This window comes from Harpia harpyja, chromosome 19, assembly GCF_026419915.1.
Source record: "Harpia harpyja isolate bHarHar1 chromosome 19, bHarHar1 primary haplotype, whole genome shotgun sequence".
In the NCBI taxonomy this organism is placed as follows: domain Eukaryota; kingdom Metazoa; phylum Chordata; class Aves; order Accipitriformes; family Accipitridae; genus Harpia; species Harpia harpyja.
The window spans coordinates 22,820,199-22,842,389 of record NC_068958.1 but is presented as its reverse complement, the minus strand read 5'-3'; positions in this window follow the sequence as shown (position 1 = coordinate 22,842,389).

Here is a 22,191-nt window from a genome sequence, read left to right as displayed (position 1 = left end):
AGTGGAGTATTTTGCACAGAAAGGTCTAGCTCTCTGATCAAGTACTGCAATGGCTGCCATAATAAGAAGTTAATATTACTAGAAGCAAGATGTATTTTTCTTGTGCATCCCCTTTGCAGAAAGGTATAAACCAAATATTGACTTCAAAGGATATATCTTTGTTCTAAATTTAATGCTCAAAAATGTTTTACAGTCAATTATTTGCAATTAGAATTAAAAGAGAAACCCCCTTCCCCAAACAACCTGTAATTACAGCTGATCCTTTCATGAAGTATAAATCCAGTAATTAAGTAGTTTCAAAAGTTTTAATTCACTGGGCAATTAAAAAGAAAAATGTTGGGTGTTGAGACAGAGAACAATGCCACTGTGTGTTTGGGGTCTTAAGTTATCAATGGAACTTTTAGCAGAAAGATTTTTCTATTGATCCTCATGGTTTTAAGAGGTAATCCTTCAGCGTGCAATCATTACCAGTTCTTAACGACTTCTCTCATAAGCCACCACTGAAACTGTGATCAATAGAAACAAACTGACTGTCAGAATTGTCCTGGCACCTAGCTAAGGACCAGCCCCTGAAATTCTCCCTTCCCCAAACAGCCCTGTGTCACCAGCATCTGAACTGAATCCTAGGTATAGCGTATGGAGGAGTGAAATCCTTGTCGTCATCAAAGGAGTAAGTCTAAGGGGAGGTCATGCCAAAGCTTTCACTGATGGAAAGTTTAACTAACAAGGTCTTCCCTTAACTAATTTTGGTCGTAATTACCAATGGTGATGTTTCCATGCATCTTATGCAGTAGACAAGATAGCTTTCTAAAACCACTCTCATCTTCATGATATTTAAATAGTGTGTGTTCAAATACAGATTGGGATTGTTCCTTGTAGTCATGTTGGGCATCTTGGTGCTTCCTTCTTACATTGATCTATAAGATTCCATTTTTGGTTCATTCAGTTTTGTCTTTGATATGCTTAGCCTTTGCACAAAGGATATGGGAAGAAAGTATTGGTATGAGTTCCAGAAAAATAAATACTTTAATTTTTTTTCAGAGAATTTTGTGTTTCTCAACTGCTTAATGGAATTTGAAAATGTGGTCAGAAAAATATATATTATTTTATAGACTTTTAAAGAAAATATATATCTATTCCTCAAGATATCTCTTGGCTGTACAACAATTTAGAATTCCAGTAAAATTATTAGCTTGCTGTTTAATGCTGAAAAGGCAGAGCTTGTAATAGGATTTATACACCCCATCTCTGCTTCTCTTTACATCCCACTGGGAAAGAATATCAGCAGAGACTGTGAAAGCATCAGGACGAAGTAAGTTTAAATAGTCTGTAGTAACTTTTTGTCCTGTTACTGTCAGAGGGCAGCAAGGGTGTTTGAAACATTGGAGAAAGTAACAAAGAAAATGGATTTAAGATCAGTAAAGGTAATACCAAATACACAGCTGTAAAATGTCAGTAAGATCTTGGACAAGTTTATCTGGCTGTTGATAGCAATAGATGTCAACATATTTGGCAGTTTAAATATGTAAAACATTAATTACTAATAATAACTTGCTGAGGAAAGAAGCTAAGGCATGGCGAGAGCGTAGGAATGTCTGTTATGTCTCCAGCTGAGATTGTTTAGCTACTGGAAAAGATGGTTGCTATACAGGACTGTTACAAAGTCTAGCATTTTATATGAAAACAAAAATACAAACAATTATCTTAAAAGTAAATTACTGGATGAATTCTAGGATAAGTAATAAAGAAATGATTTTGGGGGATGATCTAATAGGGAATTGAGGCACATCGGTGGACAGCCACATAAATATATTGAAGCACTAAACAAGAACTGAACTAGAATATAACTGAATTAGTGCATGTGCAATAGAATAAGAATTGGAAGTAATTAATTATTATGGAAAAAATAGTGGTTGGGTAATATATTTTTGTGTTTTCCAATATGAAATTATTACTTAGAAATATGATAGAAATAAAAGCAAAATAGGTAATTTGAGTTTGTAAATGATCTTTCTCTGTTGTTATTTAATCCCATGATTTACATTTTCCCTCCAGGATGATTATGTTTTAGCTAGGGCTATGTACTAAGCCGAGTTACTGAAGTAGGACGTTCCAAGCATAATATCTGCTGTATTTCCATTAGACAATTTCAATCCCTCTCCTTGCCCTTTTTCCAGTAAGTGCATAACAAAATCCAAGAGGTACCTGTAATCCAGACTCCCATGAGGTATTACATTCACGTTTGGACAGATAGTCAGAGTCAGAATGGAAACTGTAGGTCTTAATCCCCTCTCCCAGCTTGTGAAGTTAGGAGGAGGAACAGAGTTATTGAAATGTTCATATTTTGAAATTGGGACTTAAATTTATTGACTTCATTGCATAAGGGAGGCCTATTTCTTTCTAGATATTTATTGGTCTTTGGTAATACCTTACGTGTGAAATCCCTTGGCAGCTGCATTAAGAGAAGGTGTGAGGTGGATCCATAAGGTTCACAGATTTTTGCCATCTATGCTATAGGTATTTTTTGTTTGGCTTCATGGTTCATTGTGCTACATCATGTACATCATGAGTTTTGACAATCTGCTGCGCTGTCCGTGCTATACCTTGCATATGTTTGTGGTGTTGAGGTGAGTGGAAGTGCCACTCACAAGGAATGAACCAGAGAAGGCTCAGCTGCGTTTCAACATTGTGGATGTAGAAATGTACCCAGAGAAGTGAAGGTTATACCTGCAGAAATTTTGAAAATCAAACCCCATCTAACGTCCAGTAGTAACGTGCTTCCATTGAGAGACAGGACGCCGCACCTATAGAAAAAGGAACCCAGCAGCTTCACAATCCTTTTCAGGGTCCTTATTAATCCATGCCATTTTCAAAGATGGTGACAGATGCCACGTCTGAAAAAATGCACGAATGAAGAGAGGAAGAACAGAGGTGTGTGGTGTTTGCATTTTAACCACCTGATGGAAACACATAACTCTGACTTTTTACTTGGTTCAGTCACAGATCAAGTCTGATAAGCCAAATTTAGGGATACTCAAGTGTGTGGCCATGAAGGAGGAGCTGTAATTGTTCTCCTCTGAGATCATGCTCATGCGCTTTTCTGCAGGCACAACAGTAAAAAATATACTGACTTTTTTACTTGCAATTTCAGTGTCATTCAAGGTATTACTTTTAAATGCCCCTTCAACCAGAAGGAGTCATAGAGTTACCTCAATGGTAAATACATATTTTTTCCAGGATGGGGAGTATCTGTGTGCCTCCAACATGTACAGTGTGTTACCCTTCTCCGAGTGTGAGGACAGCATTAGAATCACTTGGAATCTTTTTTTCAGGGGTGCTGAACAGTCCAAGTTTCCAGCAGCTTTGGAATTGCACATTCTCAGCATATCTGAAAATTAGGACATAATTGCTTTTCTGCCTTGTCTGCACACTGCTGTTTAATATCAAGATGTCTGGTGCTTCCTGACTCTGTTCTTGCTAAAGCTTTTCTTAATGTTCTTGACTCCGATTTGGAGGAAAGTCTTTGACACCTTGCGGAGTCCTAGTGAAGCTTTGTGCTAGAAGTGGTTGGAAAGCTGGAGATCTTGTGTAAAATCTTAAAGTCTTTTCACCTTTTCCCTATTTGGTAATGCAGTTTTCTCATATGCTTTTCGACTTTCCACCCTCCCCCACTGCCTCTCCCCTTCCCTAGCGTAGGTAACCACACATTTTGATGGAGGTTTAATCTCCTTCCTTCCTTCCTTTGCAAACCCACCTCCTCCCTTGCCCAAGGCAATCTGTCAACTCAAACGCATCACAAATCAACTTGACAGTGGAGATCTCCCCTTGAGCAACAGCACTGGGAGTTACACTCCTGCTGATTCTCAGATAGAGAGGGTGGGGTGCATTTTCCACATAAACCCCAGTCACACTTAAATGGAAGTAAATTTCCATTCCCCATTCCCTTTGTTTCGAACTTCTGCTTTCAACAAAGTGAATCCACAACCTCAGGAGGATGAACAGGACAGTACATATACACAGCCAGGTTAGGAGAACTGCAGTGGCAGTCCTTGTGCCTGTTGAGGATGTTTCACATCTGCTTATGCGTTTGTCGCTGCATTTTCTAGTGCCGTTGAACTGAGGATCTCGGGCTACTTCAGAAAGTTGAACTGAACTGCACAGATCGACCATTACTAGACCACCCATTATGCTGATATAGAATCTGAGGGTGCAAGAAAGTGAAAAAGATGTTCAAGATGACAACATAAGGAGTCATGTACTGTACTTTTTTACTTCTTTCTCAGTGTTAGAAGCATGGAGAAGTCACACATGTACCACTGAGTCCTGTCAGTAACACAAACCAGCTAAACTCTCTGGTTGCCATTGGACCTAAATCAGCAACTGTACTGACCTTAGGCAAAGGGCTCATCCTTTGTTCAAGGAAAAAGACGACATCTTCCTTGTTTTTATATGTATAATATTATTACTATTGTAAAGGAAGAAAGCTAGAAACTACCCCTAGCTTGTGTTGCTTTTCCAGGACTTTTTCAGGTTGGTGGGAGAAGGCTGCTCATGCATTCTCATGAGAACAGACTAGATAGATACACCATGAAAATGTAAGCATCAACTTCCTGTCCTTAAAAGCCTTACTTTTATCTGTAAGTTGATGAGGGTCTTTGCAGACACATTTTCTAACTTAGCTAAAGTGAGAAAAAAACCTCTTATTTTGTATATGAGAACATATACATGGTTTGTTTTTCAAAAATGTATCACCACCAATGCATGGCTTCGGAAGAAGTTGCTTCTGTCTGTGTCAACAAAATAATGCACTCAGAGCCAGACACGAGAGAGAGAGAGAGAGAAAGAAAGGAAAAGAGGCCACTCTTGGACAGCTTCTCATGATAAACAGTTCTGTGTGAATCTTTGAATGTCAAACAGGCTGACCAGACATTGCAAAATCTACTGCTGATTCAATGATTTTTGGAGGCAGAGTTACTTCAAGTGCATAACCTCTCTGCAATTCAGGGAAGTGAAGCTGCACCTATTATCTAGATTTAGCCAGAAGTTGAGCACTTACCATGTTTGATTTATTAGTTTTATAAAATGCAAGGTCTTTAATGTTTAGTGCTTGGAGCACATTGTAATTTTAGCTACATTATTACAGTTGTTGACCAAAGTATGAATTATCTTCAAAGGCTTTGAGTTCCTCTTAGCAAGCTTTCCCACTCCATCTACCAAGTCAAAGGAAGCCAGGAAGGTCTGTTCTTTCAAGGAAAGAAGCGAAGTGTCATAGGTTGAATGTGCATGAAAGTTCTGGAGAAACAAGCAGCAGAAGCCCTGGAGAAAGCACAGGGATTATTTGCTAGCTCAGAAACTATGATCAGTACTACTCACAATACATAATTTTAATGTCTGTTGAATAGCTTCTTAGAAATGAGTTATTATTTTCAAAATCCTGGAAAAGAAGTTGCCATAAAATTATCCACGAGCTAGCCTCTTTGCTAAATTCATTGGACCATTTAGGCTGAACTTGCTTCTGAATGCAAGTGTCTCTCCAAGCTGTGTCTGAAATGGCAGCCCAGCAGAAAGATGTTTGTGCTATCTGTCCCTGCTTAGCCTCTCCTCTAGTGCGCTTTGCCTTCAGGAACTGTCACAATGAAAACTATTCCCACCAGAATTAAATGCATTTAAACTCATTTTTGGAAATTGTCTGGGCACAGCCTACTGTAGAAATGAGATGGCACAGAACCGATTAAATAATGTTTATGCAAATACAAATGTTGTCAGGGCGTTGTTTTCTTATTCTTCAAGATCCAGCTTGTTAAAGACTTTTGGCTAAGTGTCAGGTTTGTTGAGCTCAACTGAGCTAGTAGGAGCTTGATTTAGGGTAGGCAATTGCCAGAACCCTGCAGAAACTCTTCTCCAGTGCATCTTCATCCCATCTCTGACCTCAGCGATCTGTGGGGCCTCCGGACTCTCCACCCATATACCTTGCTGCTGACTTCTCATTAGTGCTCTGCTGACTTCCTAGACTTCCACTTTTCACCTCCTCTTGTTCCTTAAAAGTCCCATGTTGTTCAGACATGGTGTCTATTATATAGTAACAGCTGCCCTGCTTTGATTTTACAACATTTTGGTCCATCCAGTGCTCAAGTAGGTAGTTTACTTGTTAGAGGAATATTGGCATTGTTAAAGCCTTGATATTAGGAAATTAGTGACAGGTATTAAGACGACATGTTTGCAACAGCCTTGGGATGTAGATTCCTGCAAAGAGGAATTCAGAGGCTTTTAGATAAATTGGGCGATATGAAGAATAGATTCCAAAGATATTAAAGTGACTTTCTAATCAGGTGAAAGATGTTGGATTGAGTCTTAGTAGAAATAACTAATAAATCCTACAAGAACACCTCTCAGACTACAGTGCTTTTTACTGATCTGTGTTATTTTCCACATGGTACATTCTAGACTCCTAGGCAGATGACTCCCAAGTTCACAAATAGCATGAAAAGTCATTGGTGTCATTAGTCATTAGAGGAAATATTTGCGTAACTGCTCAGATTTGAGCATGTATTTGCCTGTGTTTTTATGACGCTTTGTCTGAATATTCTTTTAAACAACAGTTCATTTGTGCAAGTACTCCAGGAGAGCGTACAAGAGATGTTATGACTCGTGGGTGCTATTGAAACTAATTCCAAGCCTTCATTTGAACAAATGTTTGCAAATTCTTTTCTACAGTATTTACACAGTTCTGACCTAAGCTTCATTAGCTCAGCAGATTCATTTCTCTGCTCCAATACCTAGCTGGCCAGCTGGAACCACAGAATATTTTCATGTGGCATTTTCAAGGGGAACCCTGGGGAAAGTCAGCTACTCGCTGATAAGAAATACAGAGTGGTAAAGCATGTGTCTCATGGTGTTGTCTCTGCTGATGAGCCACATCTGAAAGGATGAGTTCTCATGGTACTTCTGCCAAGAGCATTTTTGCTCCCTTTAAAACTAAGTCAACTTTTGTAGGTATATATAGATTTTATTGTACATACAGTCTATTACTGGTAGCGAAACAGTCTTGGAGTGACAGCAGCATGATCAGATAGACATTGAAAATGTCAAGATGACAAATGTGTTTTTCTGTGCAACTTGGAAGGATAGAAAGCAGCTATTGCACGTGAACGGGTCACTAGTGTACACCTTCTGGACCCAGAAAGTTTAGGTGAATTAAATAACAATGAGTACTTCACCCCACATTGTATATATATCAGTTTTAGATATTTCTGATGCTAGCTGGAAAACACAAATAGGTAATCATCCATGTAGCTGCTTTTTGCCATTTTAAAATGGCTTTAGGTGCTTGCCTGAGATAGCCACTCATAACGCAGAGTGGCCTAGGGCTTGAAGCTGATCTCACCACAGTTGCACTGGCAAAAGTCCATTGTCTCCTGTAGTGTTAATATTGGTTTTGGTTTTACCATGCTGTGAATGAGATCAGAATATATATGTCTGATGCTAGACTAGATAATGATATGAAATGGAAACTGAATATACTGAGGTTCTGATGGATGGCCTCACCTGTGTAACTCCCAGCATGTACCTTTGCTAAATTCCAAACTGACTTTACGCCAGTGGATCTCCTGTAAGTCAATCTAGTAGTAGAGTAGTGGGGTTGACCTGTTGATCTTTATATGTTTTTACTGCTATGAGTAGTACTTCTGTGATGTCAGTAGAATTTTATCACACAATTTTGCTATGAAATGAAAAACGTGAATTTCAGGTGAATATTTGAATTGGTCTAGAACTGGATAAATCCGAAAAGTGGAATGTAGTTTGTATCGTCATTTTTATTTGTCTTTTTCCTGAATACTTTTGGTTTTGGCCAGTAGTGGAAACAGAAGTATATTCCAGAATGTGTTTCCTGTGTTATTTTGTCCTGTTTAAACTTCTCGGTAGGAATCATACTTCAGAATTTAGCTGAGATAGCGCTGAATCCCAGCAGCATGGATTTGAATCTCATGTCATCTCTTCCCACTAAATAGTTGGTTCAGATTTAAGCTTCAGGCTTTGGCCCTTCTCTGCTTTCTAAAAGCACACTTTAATCTCCCGAAAAACATGAGCCTGATAGCTCCTGGGTGCTTTAATTAAGTGAAATGAAAGACATTAATTTCCATAAATAGAAGAGCTTCCAAGAACAGCACAGGGCTCCAGCCCAGCCACCCACCCCGAGGTGCACGGTGAGAACCACCTCAGCCAGATCAGGGCTTCTGGAGGCAGGGAGCAAGGGGGGCTTGAACTTCATCCCCAGAGATGCTGCTGGTACGGTAATGAGAGACAAAGAAGTCCAGGACTTGAGCACCCTGTCAATATGATAAAAACCAGAGAAGATGGAAAGCACTTCTTTCATCTACCCAAGTGCTGGGGACCGGAGAGCTTCCCCAGCTGGGCTTTGGTGGCTCCCTGGGGCCAGGTCATGAGTCTGAGTCAAGACAGACACCTAGTGGCCAGGGAGCTGGAATTTCCCCAAGCTTTGTTCCTTGGAGAGATCCTCTCCTCGCACTATCTTCCTTTCCTTATTCTTCATATTTATTTATTTATTTTAAGGAAGACGAAAGCACAATCTTAATGCTGATACTTATCTATGTGCTGCATTTCCTTTGGTCCTGATTTGCCTCAAGCTGTTCTTCAGCTTTATCGTGGGAACACTACACTGAAATTCAAGGCTATTTTCATAGGAATATAGATCCCCTTCTGGAAATTTGACATATCTCAGCATTACCACTGAAATCAATTTGTGCAAAGTAACAACTTTATCTGTGCTGAGGAAGTGAGGTTAAAAATTGCTTAAAACAAAACTGCTAAAAGAGGAGGACCCCCAAAGAAGAATGGGATATGTTGTGAGACACACAAATGATGAGATAATACTAGAGAGAGTGCTCATCAAGAGTTGTCCCAATAGCACCAGCAAAAGGCAAGGCAGGAAGCTCCTTGTTGAGTTTCATTGCATCTAGTTTTGTCCTATCCAGCACACATGCCCCTGTCCCCCAAGAATGGACACCAAGATTTATATGTTCTCGTAAGTGGAAAAATATGATTTTCACATTGATTGCTCTAAGCTCTGAAGTCCCAGTGTGGTGATGGGATTTTATTTTGGGAGCTAGCATAGCATCCTTGGCTACTTTCAAGTTGCAAAATTAAACCATGCAATCTCTGCTACCTATGCAACCATACTTACTGTCTTTGGCAGCAGTAGAGGACATGTTTGCTCTGCAGAATCCAGAATCCTTTGTTAATGGTGCTGAAGGCAACAACTGAATTTGGCGAAGGGTGCTCCGTCGTCAAAATGCAGCAGATCAAAGTCCCAAATACTTTTACCCCCATGCTGTAGAATGTTCTTTTAAACTGGCATCTAGTTTGAATAGTAAAAACTCCCTGATTTGGTGGTATTCACTGAGATTGTCTCAAGGAAAGAGAGAAAAGCGTTAACAGGATGAATTGAGCCCAGTGACATGAAGTCAGGGCTAAAATTAAAGCATTGTGGCAGCATGAAAATTCTAAACTTAACACAGTATCAAACCAGTTGGTAGAGCAATTCCAGAAAATTTATTTTGTGGCCAGTGGTTATTTCTTTCTGCTAATGAAACGGGCGTTTTTCTTTAGTGAATTGAATGACGACAAATTGAGTAGTAATCAGCACAGGCCCCAAGTTCACATAAATGTTGCCTTCCTAATAGTTTGTAGAAATGCAGAATTCATTAACTATCTTCAAATAAGATTTTTTTTTTTAATTAGTAGGATCTTAGCAAACCATTACAGACAGCATTCGTGCTGTCACACAGAACTTTCCTGTTTGCTTAACACTGGAACAGGAAAATTATTTTCAATTAATTCAAGTGCTGATGGAGTTTACAGTTTGTTTTTAAACTCTAAAAATAAGTATAATTTTCTGATAGGTGAGCAGGCCTGTCTTTGTGCAATTAATAATTTTCTTTCTTGTGTCTTCAGAAGGCAACAAGTTACCCTGCTGATATCTATCAGTTCATCTCAATGAGCCTTAAGTGCTGGGAAACTTTTTTACTGCAAATCTGCCTTTGCTTTCGCTCACTGCCTTTACCTGAAAGCCAGCCTGGCACCATTCGGCAGTACTAAATTTCCTCCTGAAAAAAACCCTCCTTCCATAATTCTTGATGCCTCTGATCTTGATGATCCACATTAGCATTTCCTTCAGGTGACATCAAATTGCAGGGCTTAGACTATCTGCCAGCAAAGGGGTGTGAGCCCCTGCCCTCGCCATCGGCACTCCGGCCTTTGCATCCAATCTCTACCGCCCCAGGACCGCAGGGAGAGATACTTCAATTTATCTCTATGGCATCTCAAGAGAGCTCGCAAGGTAGCCAAAAATAAGGGAGTGGGGAGGGGCAGGATGGAATCAGCGGATGAGAAATAAACAAAATAATGTGCTGATGCGTTGTAGAAGGATGGATTTATGGGTTATGACATTCCTAAAATATCTTTATTTAATAATGAAAACTTCATTATCCAGCCTTGTGCCAAAGTGTTGCCATGGGCCTGCTGCAACTCCCTGGAAAGATCTTTCATCTTGACAGAAGTTCTAAATTACAGCATTAGTGCTCTAACGGAGAGGAAGTTATGGCCTATTTTGTCTGTCCAGGGAAATGAGACACACATTACTATGGAGCGGGTTATTGAAATCTAATCACCGAGAATATTAAAAATGAGGTAGCAAAAAAATTTTTTTCTGTGTGAGCACTGGGGATAAATTAAGTGATAAACCTTGAGTGTTTACCGGAGTTTCATTATTTTATTAAAAAGTAATTCATCTTTATTACAGTTGAGGTTATTATGTTTCACATCATTAAGAAAGCAATGCATGGAGACCCTAAAGTTAATTTTCAATCCAACTAACAGAACACATTATGTTTTTATTTTTATTACAGGTATTGCAACATCCTCTGCGGCTGTATGTGCTGACCTCCAGAAATGTTTGATCTGTGATGTTTCAGAGACGACAAGATAAAACCAGCCTGCGCTCACCAACTAATCATCAGCACTGTGTACACTTGGGCTCCTGGTTTGGTTTCAGTCCTGATGTTCAGGTAAGAAGTCTGTTGTTTGGATTAGAGCTGTGATCCTGGACCTGGATGTGCAATCTCAGCTGAACTGTCCTCTCTAACCACTTTAACCCAGTGGCTTAATGACTGAGAGAAAAATCCCACCTGTATTCTTAAGCAATCCAGCAGTCGTGCATGTGTGGTGTGGCTGAGAAAGTCCATTTCTGTTTTAGTTACTGTGGGTTTGTGTGAGTCCTTCTTCTGGTCTTCTGACACAGGCTGGTTTTTGCTTTGCATTTTGGTTCAGGCAGAGCCAAACCCATTAGTTCCACACGGGCCCAAGGTGAACACGTGCTGCTTTGTATCGAGCTGTAGGAGAACTTTCCAAGACGTGTATTTGTGGATGTGCAGAACAGAACCACCTGGAACCAGACAAGCTTTGCCTGGCTTCCTCCAGCTAGGAGAGCTTCACTTGGTCCCTGTAGCTCATAGATAGTCATACTCTCAAAGGTTACTCCTCATTACAAAGCAGAAGTAATATAATTGCAGAGTTGGATGAATACTTCTGTGAACGCTCATTTTGGCTTTTAAGCTGTTTGGCTGGGTTAGTGTCCCTGTTCAAGTCCACGTACCAAGAATATCACAGCAAAGGTGTTTACTGGCAAAAGCCTTTGCTAAAAAGGCAAGTTTTGGATAAATACTGGAACACATTCATAGGAAACGAATCTGGTATTTACAGTTGTAAATATTCCCACAAAAATCTCAGCATTTGAGTGAGGCTCGCTGGCTCTGGATATGCATCACTGAGAAACTCTGATTCAGTATACTACATCTGTACATATATACAATATAAGGGACAGAGCATGAACTGGAAACAGTCGGCTCATTGCGCAGCCCACTAGTTCAGACTCATTTTCTGGCATAGGCACTACACAGGCTGATGAAGAGCATCTTTTTTTTTTTTTTTTTTTTTTTTTACAGCGCTTGTTTCTGAAATGCATTTCCTTGCCCGTGGGGTCACCTCTGCCACCCAGCAGTTCCCACACCCCCCTCAGGCACGTTCTCTGGTTCCTGCTTCAGGCTCTGGGCTCCCTTAGTTTTACTCTGCCATTTCATGACACAGCTGAGAGCGAGGAAAAGTGTAAAGCCAGGGACCCCAGCTGCCGAAAGAGCACAGGAGTTAGGTGAGAGCAGAGCACCCTCTCACGAACCGCGCTGGTAGGACAGTGCTGAGGGCTCTCTAACGGGACGACCCTATCTCCGTCATCCCCTTCTCCTTGCTGCCTCTGCCCACAACATGGATCAAGGAAACACCTTTAATTTGGTCTATCAAATCAGCCTGTGCTCCTGCTATGACTTTTATTAAGGTACAGTAAGTTCTGAGTGCTTATGTGATTTGTAATTCCTTCAGCTGGTAAAGATCTTTGGGTTCAGATAATTTTCTGCTCTGGAGGGTGGCTGCTAGGATGCCAACAAACAAATACCATTGTCTTTATGAGAAAACAAAAAATACTGCTATAATTCAGCAGGTCATGTAGCTATAGTGTGCCAAAATTTAGAGGAAAATAGCTATGTATCAATCCTCAGTGTCTGAAAGCAAAGCAGACAAAAGTTTTCTTTGACGGATATGCTAATAAAAATGGTACCTTTAAGTTGCATGTACAGGAAGACAGGATGTATACTGTTCTTACATAGCGTGATAATTTAAAAGTAAACCCATTGGCTCTAGGACTTGTGTACACTCATGTAAAGGAGCTTCAGCCAATTCAGTTAAAACTTTCCAGATACATTTACTGGTGTAAATGACTTATATTAATTTAATATAACTTAAACATATTAACATAAATATGAATGCATTAAATATTATAATATGTTAAATTTATACCTAAGCAGACTGCTTCTTAACATAAAATAAATACTTTTTAATCCACTTTGAGAATGTCCAGGCTGAGAACTTAAGCTCTGTTAAACCACAGTAGCGGGACCAAAGCAAACCCCCATATTGACAAAACTCTGGAATAATTCCATTGGCTTTCTTCACTTCTAGTAAGTTATTCCTATTTATGGCAGCCCTGCTTAGGAGAAATTTAGGCTGGTGTCATCTGGCCATGCAAAAATGGCAGCTGTGGTGGTGGTTTGTGAAACCCACAGCTAGGGAGGAGGTTTGCCGAGGAAAGGCAGTGTTTGGTCAGGGCTTTCCTGCGGCATCATCTGCCCCAAGGCAGCATCCAGAATGGGAGCTCTGCCCAGACCCGACCCTGCAGCCTGGGCCAGGCCTGGCGGGTTGGTTTGCGAATGGCTGGGCTGGGATGCGCTGCCTGCCGGGAGCAGGAGGAGCTGGGCAGGCAGCGTGGGGAGGAATCGCATAGAGGAGCATTGCCTGCACTGATTCTTTCCTGGGGTTTTAGTTGGGCTTATTCAACCTGTGCAAAAAAGAAAAGTCTGATTTCAAGGTAACTGCAAGAACAAAATGTATCTTGTAATTGGATTTTCTGAAGGAAAGCATACCAGAGAGAGAGAGAGTGGTGTGTGCGTGCGAGTGTATCACAAAGAAATCTGGGTTTACTGCTAGGCCAAAGCTGCTGTCTGGTTATTACTTAGGGAGGAACATGAGTATGAGGAACACACCTTTGGAACAGGAGGAAAAGCAAATCATGCTGTTCCAAAGAGTTACCTGAGCTCTAATTTACCTGTGTGAGCACAAGTGGCCTGAAGAGCCACAGGGGTCTCATCTTGCAAAATGACTCTGTGTCTGGGAGCATGTCAGTCCAACCCCTCATGCCAGGGAGATGGTAAGGTGTGCCCTATAGAACTGGTCTGTATATAAGGTGCGCAGTAGAGGCTGTCATGTAGATGCTAATGCAAGTGTGTGTGTTGTCTGAGAGCATTTCTGAGGACAGGGATCTGGAGTTTAAAGTTGCTGCTGTTATCTTCAAATAATACAAGTGGCAATAGGGGATCAGCCAGAGAATGATCTGCATGTTTTATGCAGACCAAGAAGAAGTAATTGCTAGGAATGCCTCGCTCAGGATTTTGAAACAGATAACAATATCACTACAATAAAATACAAATGCAGTAAAGAGAACAGACTGCTCCTGGTGTCTGGTTAATCAATGGACTGTGAAGAGACTGAGGTGATAAACTGACTATGCTCAGGGCTAATTTTATGCAATATAATATGTTCATAGGATTAGTCTATTTCAAAATTATTTTAATCAAACTTTTTAAAATGTAAAGCCGTTCTGCACTACTCATTTTCAATATATGCCTTAAAACAGATGAGGAAGGCAGAAACATATCCTTATTATACATGTATAATTTAAACAATATCATCAACTGAGTATTGATTGCTGACTAATGTGCTTATTAATTAATAGATGTCTTCATGTTAAATACATTTCTCAGAGCTGTTCTGGGACCATTTAATAAGATAAATGGGGAGTTGTAGTACAGTACTTTGTCATTAAATGTGTAAGTCACATCAGAAGGAAGTGTAAAGTCACGCCTTGTGTAGCTGTTTGCTGGAATGAGCCACACAAGGACTGCTTACAAAGGCTGCCAGAGCAGGGGTGGTGCAGTGGTGGAACTGTATTTCAGACATCAACTTCTGCCTCTTGGTTTTGCTTATCAAAAAAAAAAAAAAAAAAGCCCTCTCTGTTGTCTAAATTGCACTAAGCAACAAGGGAAGTTGCTCCTTGTAACAAGGGAAGCTGTGAAGGGCCTTGCTCTGCTACTCTAATTTATTGAAGTACTACACTTAAAAATGCCACTACAAAACCAGTACAAAGAAAGAGATGACGTGGAGTCCTGGAAGAAATTTTTTGCCATGGATCAGTAGTTTATTCCTGCGGTAGTGAGGATGCAAAGGAACCAGCCATAAAATCAGTGATCATCATGAGCCCATTGCTCTTAACCTACAGCTTTTGTAAGCTCTGTACCAGTCTGTGAATGTCCTTTCCTCTCGCTGTCTATTCCCTTAGCAGGCCATATGCTCAGCCAGCAATTACCCTTTATTTCATCTGCAGTCAGCCACTGCTTTGTTATTATTGTCTTCCTGGTTTTATTTGCTCCTTAAAGACAGGTTACAGCCCTGTGGCTGGCACCCAGATATCTTCAGTTCCTTTCTTGTGTAGATTATTTCCTGTCTTCCATTATTCCTACCAAAGTTGTTAAAACTTACTACTGACATTTCCTGTCTTTGGCAGTGAGAGAAACTGCCACATCAGTTTTGAGCCAAGCACCTGTTTGTTCAGTACTTCACCATCCCGCTCACATCACGTTCACCAAACTGCCATGCTTTACATATGAAGCAGATCGCTGAAGATTATGGATGATAGCTTCCACATCTCAGATGTATGCCGTATCCAATTTTCTTTACTCCTTCTACTCTCTTGTGTGCTGAGCAGACTTTTTAACTGACTGTTTGATTGATGGATATTCAAAAGGCACCTTTATGAGCCCTATAAATAATCCCTTAAAGGTTTTTCTTTTCTCCTTCCCCCCAAAGGTGCCACTTAATCAGTTCTCCAAGCAATGGTCCTTGCCACACCTTTCAGCTTCCTTGCTGATTGAGCTTTATCTGCTGTGCTCTGAACATAACTGGCACTCATCTGCGGCTGCAGGGACTCCTGGCGTACAGCACTTCAGCGTTTGTTGGGATTGGCCTTGCTGGGCATTGCTTTGTGTTTTGTTCTCAAAAGCCTAACTTGGCTTTTTTTCATCAGTGGTTATTGGCATATAATTTAGGTACTTTGTGTTGGGGGGGGAAATGAAGACAAATTTCCTACTCTGAAACTTGTTATAAATTATAATTGAAGTGAAGACTGAATTGTGAACAGCAGGTAGGCAGTCTGGTCAATAAGCTTTTTGTGTATGCCTAAAAACATACAGAGCCATTTCCAACATCCAAAGCCATCCATGCTTCTTGATCAAGAAAGTGCCACATTTTGCTAAACGAGAAGTGTTCCTGATGCATTGCAAGAACCTTCCCCAAACCCGAGGTGTCTCTGGGTTTTAAACAGCAGCAAAGTCAAGAGAAACCTGCAACAGCTATTGTGCAACCTTGCAGGCAGGAAGTAAACCCAACTTCTGCAGGTATGTGTACTACATCCAGGGGCAAATGTCACTGCTCTGCTGAAGGCCACACACAAGGAGCTGCAAGGGACTGGGGATGTGCAAGCACCGGAGCTGCAAGGGACTGGGGATTTGCAAGCACCGGAGCTCCCCGCTCCTGCCCTCTGCCACTCTCTGTGGCTCAGTGCAACCGACAGTTGAAATGACTCTGGTTTCCTTTTCAAACTTCAAGACTGTAATTCTAACTGACACAGTGTGAAGTTTCATTTTTTTCAATTATTGCATGATTGGCGGTGGGATCAGTTTAAAAGGAACTTCCCTCCCTATGTTTTTATACCCACTGAGTTCATTGTTTGCAAGAAAAGCTGTTGGGACAATAGAAGAAGTGGAACGCTCTCCTCTGAACATTGTATCTGGTCATGCATTTTACAAGTATCTTACAACATCTCTTCCATCATGGCTTTGATTAATATCTAGCTTTTAAAAAATATGGGCTCTTTTCATAAGAGCCACTTTGTATGTCTGTTATTTGCCAGCTGACAATGGGAACTGGATCAAACTGGGCAGGTAGGAAACAGCAAGATGAATAAGAGACAGAGCAGGTACACATTAAATGTGACATCAGATATAACTACTGTTAGAGTAATTGAACAGAGATATATCCATGCTCCTGATATTCATTTACTTTGGTGCTTCCTTACTCCACTCAGCCAGTGTAAACAGGCCTTTAAAATGAGCATAAATGATTCCTGTGGCTGTGTTAAGGATGGTGTAAAGGGACTTTGCACCAGTGAGAATCAGTCTGTACATATTTAAAATAAATAGACGTGCACATAAAAAAATAACCCCTATTATTACACAAGGATGCAGTGGGAGTATCAGGGGAATGGCTAAAGTAACAAAACTTGACACCAGTGATAATAAAAGAGGGAACTAAAGCAAAGAGATCACCCCAGTCTGCTGGGTTTCGAGTGCTTAATCAAAACTGACTTCTACTACTGCAGCTGCAAAAGAAATGTTTCTAGCCTCCCATTAATTTCCATACAATAACCCTCTAATGGGGGAGTTGCCGGGGAGAGGAGGGCAATCAATCTGCTGTAATGACACACTAGAGACTACGGGAAAATGCAAACTTGGAGCAATTTCATGGCAGGTGCAACCTTGGAAAGTACGGCCATTTTTCTAAGTTAATTTGTTCCCCTGATATGTTTGAAATCCATATTTGTACTTTAAAGGTCTAAAATGCAAGATGATTAAAAAATATAACCAGATTTTTGTAAGCTTTTCAACTGTATTAGGTGATATATTAATGCCCCTCCTTGGAGCTAGGACAGCTGGATATCTTTTATCATTTGCTGCCAAAAAAAAAGGAATAGGATTGTTTATTCTAGCATTCGCTTTCTGTCTTTAGCCTTCCCATTTACCTCCCTAGCCTGATGCTCATTTGTCTCCCAGCTGAATTGATCTCTAATACTATAGGAAGTAATAATAGTAATAATAATGGTAACTAATAGCAGTAATAATTATTATTCTTGTTATTGTTAGTAATAACAGTACTATATAATGATAATTATTATTATGGGTACAAGTTTTAAAACACGTAAATGAGTTAACTCAATTTCTGATACACTTTGGGTGCCTGCATCTTTTGGACATTTCTGAAAATTCCAGCTACAAATTGTAACAGGAACAAACATCTTCACACAGGTACAGACACTAAGGCACAGAACTCATTTCATTTTGGGTCTTGTCCCCAGTTACTAGTTTGGTAAAATCCATGTTTTTTTGAAGTGCCTTGTACTTTCATAGTAGGGCGGAGCAGCTTTGGGGTAAATGAGAGCATTAGCCTTTATGGGTCACCTTTCCCTGGCACTGTCTGGTAGAAGCTGTTGGAGAAGGACACAGAATTAGAGCACAGCAAGTGCCAGCCCAGGTTTTCACTGGACGTGTAATGGGTGGTCCACGGGGACTTGCTTCTCACACCCATTGTATGTTATGAGCACCCCGCTGTGGGCTTGGTGCACTTGTAATTTCCTGCTATGCTTTTCCCACCTTTTTTGACAGCTGCTGAGTTCGGGAAGAGGCGCTTTTCCTTCTCCTCCTCCATGTCCAGACAGAGGCAGCACAGCTATGGCATGGTGCAAAGGGAGCTCTCTGCAGGTGACACAGAGCTGCTGGGGTGACCCCTTGCAGCCAAGGGCCCAGGGAGTCCAGTCACTTGCAGCATCCGCAGGGTCAGCCTCTTGCATCCCTTGTCAAACTTGCAACCCATTCCTCTTTTCACCTTGTGATTTGGGCTTCTGAAAGCCAATCTCATTTATGCTGATTACTACTTTTCCTTTCTCAGCACTTAAGAACTACAGCCAGAATCTTAAAAGTATTGAATTTTCAAGCTCTGGAAAGGGCAGGGGCTTTGCATGAGAATTGGGTACCTGCTCTGCTCAGATGCTTTTGTACTTTCCGCTAGGTATGTATCTGCATCTTTAGATTTGTGTCTTTGTGATACGGCCCTTTGTGGCTAAAGTTAAGGTGTATGCTTTTTTACATGAAAAGATGCTTATTATTCTGCTGCGATGCTGCATTTATGTGATGCTTGTGGCATCTGGAGAAGCTTGCTGTGACTATTCTTATGTTCTCTTTTAGATACCGTTTTAAATACATACACTTCCCCACCTTAAAAATTCTGTTTCAGCTACACCTACAAACTTCACACTGGCTTAAGTGCCTTGGGTTTTTTCCTGCTACCCTACTTGGCTCCCATTAGCATGCTTAAGAAGATAAACAAAATAATTGATCATCTAAATGAGATTGCAGGATTCGTCACGGTTCAATTATGTCTTCCTAAGTTTGATCTCACGTCAACGTAATGAAGTATCTGCCTAATTCTTAGTACATCATCAAAATCAATTTATTTGAATCAAATGTTACAAAGAAGGTAGCCAGAATGATTGGAAGTATGAAACAGCAGCTACAAGAGGACAGACTAAATACACTAGAGCTGAAGTGTGGTGACAACCTCCTTTTCCGAGTTGTTTCTCTTATGATTACGTACGTAACTTGAGGGCTATATGTTTTATCCCTAGGGCTTTTAAAAGCTTGGTTCTGACTTCCTTACTCTCATAGAGGAGTTCAGAAACACAGCTGACTTCAGCAGAGCCATCATTTTTGGCTCAGTTTGGCTGTGCTTTCTCTAAAATGTCGATGTCGAAATCTTTGATGTTGAATAGCCCTTCACTCCTCTGTCAAGTCCAAAGGGTAAAGTAAGAGTGAGACAGGCAGGTTTTAAAGCTCTTTTAATGCAGTGAAAGTAGATGCTGTGAAACCTAATGTCTGAATAGTAAAGTTAGAAAAAAATAACTTGGAAATAAGACATACTGTTTAAATGAGGAGAACAGACCTCTGGAGTACAGTCCTAAGGGAATAGAGCAGATTCACCATCACTTGCAACCTTTATAGCCACGTCGTTCATCTTTCTCGGTAATTTAACCAGTCTGAGAGGGCACATGGCATGGGATGTGTTGGTCTGTTATTCGTGTGATCAAATTAGGACCTCAGCTCCTCACTGAAATAAGACAGCATTTGGGTACGTAACTTGCAACTTTTGAAAAACCTATTAGGTGATAAAGTTTGGTTGCTATCTTTCTTACTTTATCCGTAGTACCAGCTCCATCAAACTACATTGGTTTTCTCCTGCAAAATCCACATACTTCCACGTAAGACAGGTTCACTGTCAATACCTGACAGGCCAGTGCAGAGAACAATTTGCATTAAGAAAAGAGAGCTCGGGTTTTGAATAGCGCTGGAGGGATATGCAACACTTTCAGACCAATTCAAAGTTTTTCCTTCCACTGGCCTGTTTTCTTGATCTCTCTAGTGCTTTAGGGTGTGGATTTTTGATCCTTGCCATCGTGTATTTATGACTCTGTAGTACTGGTGATCTACAAAGCAAGGCACGTTCCTGCTGAAATTACAATGGGTCTGAAACTTCTTGGACCTCTTCAGTGGAGACCAAATAAGTAAGAGCTAGCTCTGAAATCCAGGCTCCCTGAGCTCCTGGGGAATATGCACTTTTAGTTTTAATAGTTGTCTCCCATAAGATGACAGACCCTCTCACTGTCCATCCAAAGGTAAGGACCTGTAAAAGGCAATTCAATTTCACAGGCCATAAAGTTATATGTCCACTTCTTGCATTTCTTCCCTTTTTGTTTATGGTTTCAGAAAAAGCTCTAAGCCTGCAATCTGTATTTTGCCTCTGAACATCCATAATGCAAAGCTGGATTCCAAGCACTTGGTCACTGAGGACAGCATCAGCAAAAAAGTCGACTGAGTTTGCAGTGTGGCTTTCTGGAGGTGGGTGGCAGATGGGGAATTTGGGCTTTCTTCCCAGCAGAGGCAGCTTGTGGTTACAGGCAGAGACCAGCCTTGGGACTCCTGTTCTTCTCCCTGCCATCAGTTCTGTACCACTGTTCAATAACTTCCTAAGTCATCTAGCAGCAATAAGTTGCTGTTTTTAAAACAGTATTTTTGTACATAGGAAGTGGTGGTTTTGAGAAAATCCAGATACTTTTTACTTCCTTTCTGCAGTCATGTCTGTAGTTTTCCCCTTGAATAGCTCCCATTTCCTCTTCTGAGAATGACTCTCTGCATAAACAAGCCCTAGATTAAACACAGGAAAATACTGTGACATTTAAAAAAGATGTAAATAGAATAACATTTTGCCATCTAGACAGGAGTCTCGGATCTAACATGTGCATGTAATTCTGTGGCTTGCTCATATCATTACTCTTCACCTCTGCTCATAAACCTCCACCTAGAAAATAATGTAATTTAATTAGGAATGTGGAATTAGCCTATTGCAGTCACACTCGGTTAAGCTGAGTCAGTTTGTAAATTCCATTGTCGTTGGGGCTGAAAAAAATATATGTTACATTAGCAGCCTAATCTTACGTGCATATTAGGAGAGGGATTGCAGGTGAAGCCTTTTGCAGCCCCTGGTGCCTGGAGTGGCCAAGAGTGGCAGCAAGCTGCCCTCCCTGCCCTCCTGCCTGCTTGGGAGCGTGCGTGGTGCGGTGGGGTGTTGGGAACATGAGGTGGGGGGAAGCAAAGTCTGAGGAGGACGACAAAGCCCTTGGTGCTACAGGTGGGTATTCCTAATGGAGGCAGGAAGGCAACAGAGAGAAAGATAATGAGTCTCTGCACCAGTGACCCCATATCCCACGAGCTGGCTGTGATGGGAGGGTGGAGAGTGGAGCACCACATACCCAGGGGCTGATAGGATTGTGCACCAGAGGGACATCCATGTTGCAGGACGTTTGCACACCTTCTGCAGGCTCCTTCGGTTTATGTGGAGGTGAGGCAGAGGATCCTGCTCTGACTGGTGTGGTTTCTGGGTCAGAACTGTGTGGCCAGTTGTGAGCTCCCACAGTTAGGCTCTGCCAGAGGGATGTGAGCATTGCCTGCCTCCCTCTGAAAAGATAAGATGATTGTAGTTACAATCCAGGCATTAACTTCAAGGAAAAACTGAAATGCTTTCATTTTCTAGTTCTGCAGGGAGACGTCCATTAACACATTTGAGATTATGCATACTTTCATGATGGTAATTACATATGTGCACACACATAAAAGTTTAGGAAAAGGAAAATTGTAGCACTTCTGTACGTTGCTGGTGGAAAGCTGATCTTATTGTGGTTCTTTACCACTCTCTTGTGATACTTGTAAAGGAAGAAGGTGTCTGATGCTGCCTTCCAAACAGGGCTGCGGTAGTGTGCAGGAAGGAGCTGCTGCCCTCCCCAGCCCCTGGTTCTGCACTGCCTTCCTCTGAGCATGATGGGGAGGGTTAACCTTTTTCTAAAGACCTCAGTAAAGCACAAGGATTGTAAAGATGACAAGTTTGATGGATCAAAAGTCTTATCTGAAATGGCAACCCCTTCTTGTATCTGTAGGCAGCTTGTACATGACTCCAACCATTTTAATCTCTTTTATTTCCTTCTGTACAGGCTCATAATAATTTCATTAATTTGTTTGAAAATACAGGACAAGAAGGCAACATCATGGTCTGGGAAGAGTAAAGGAGGAGGGA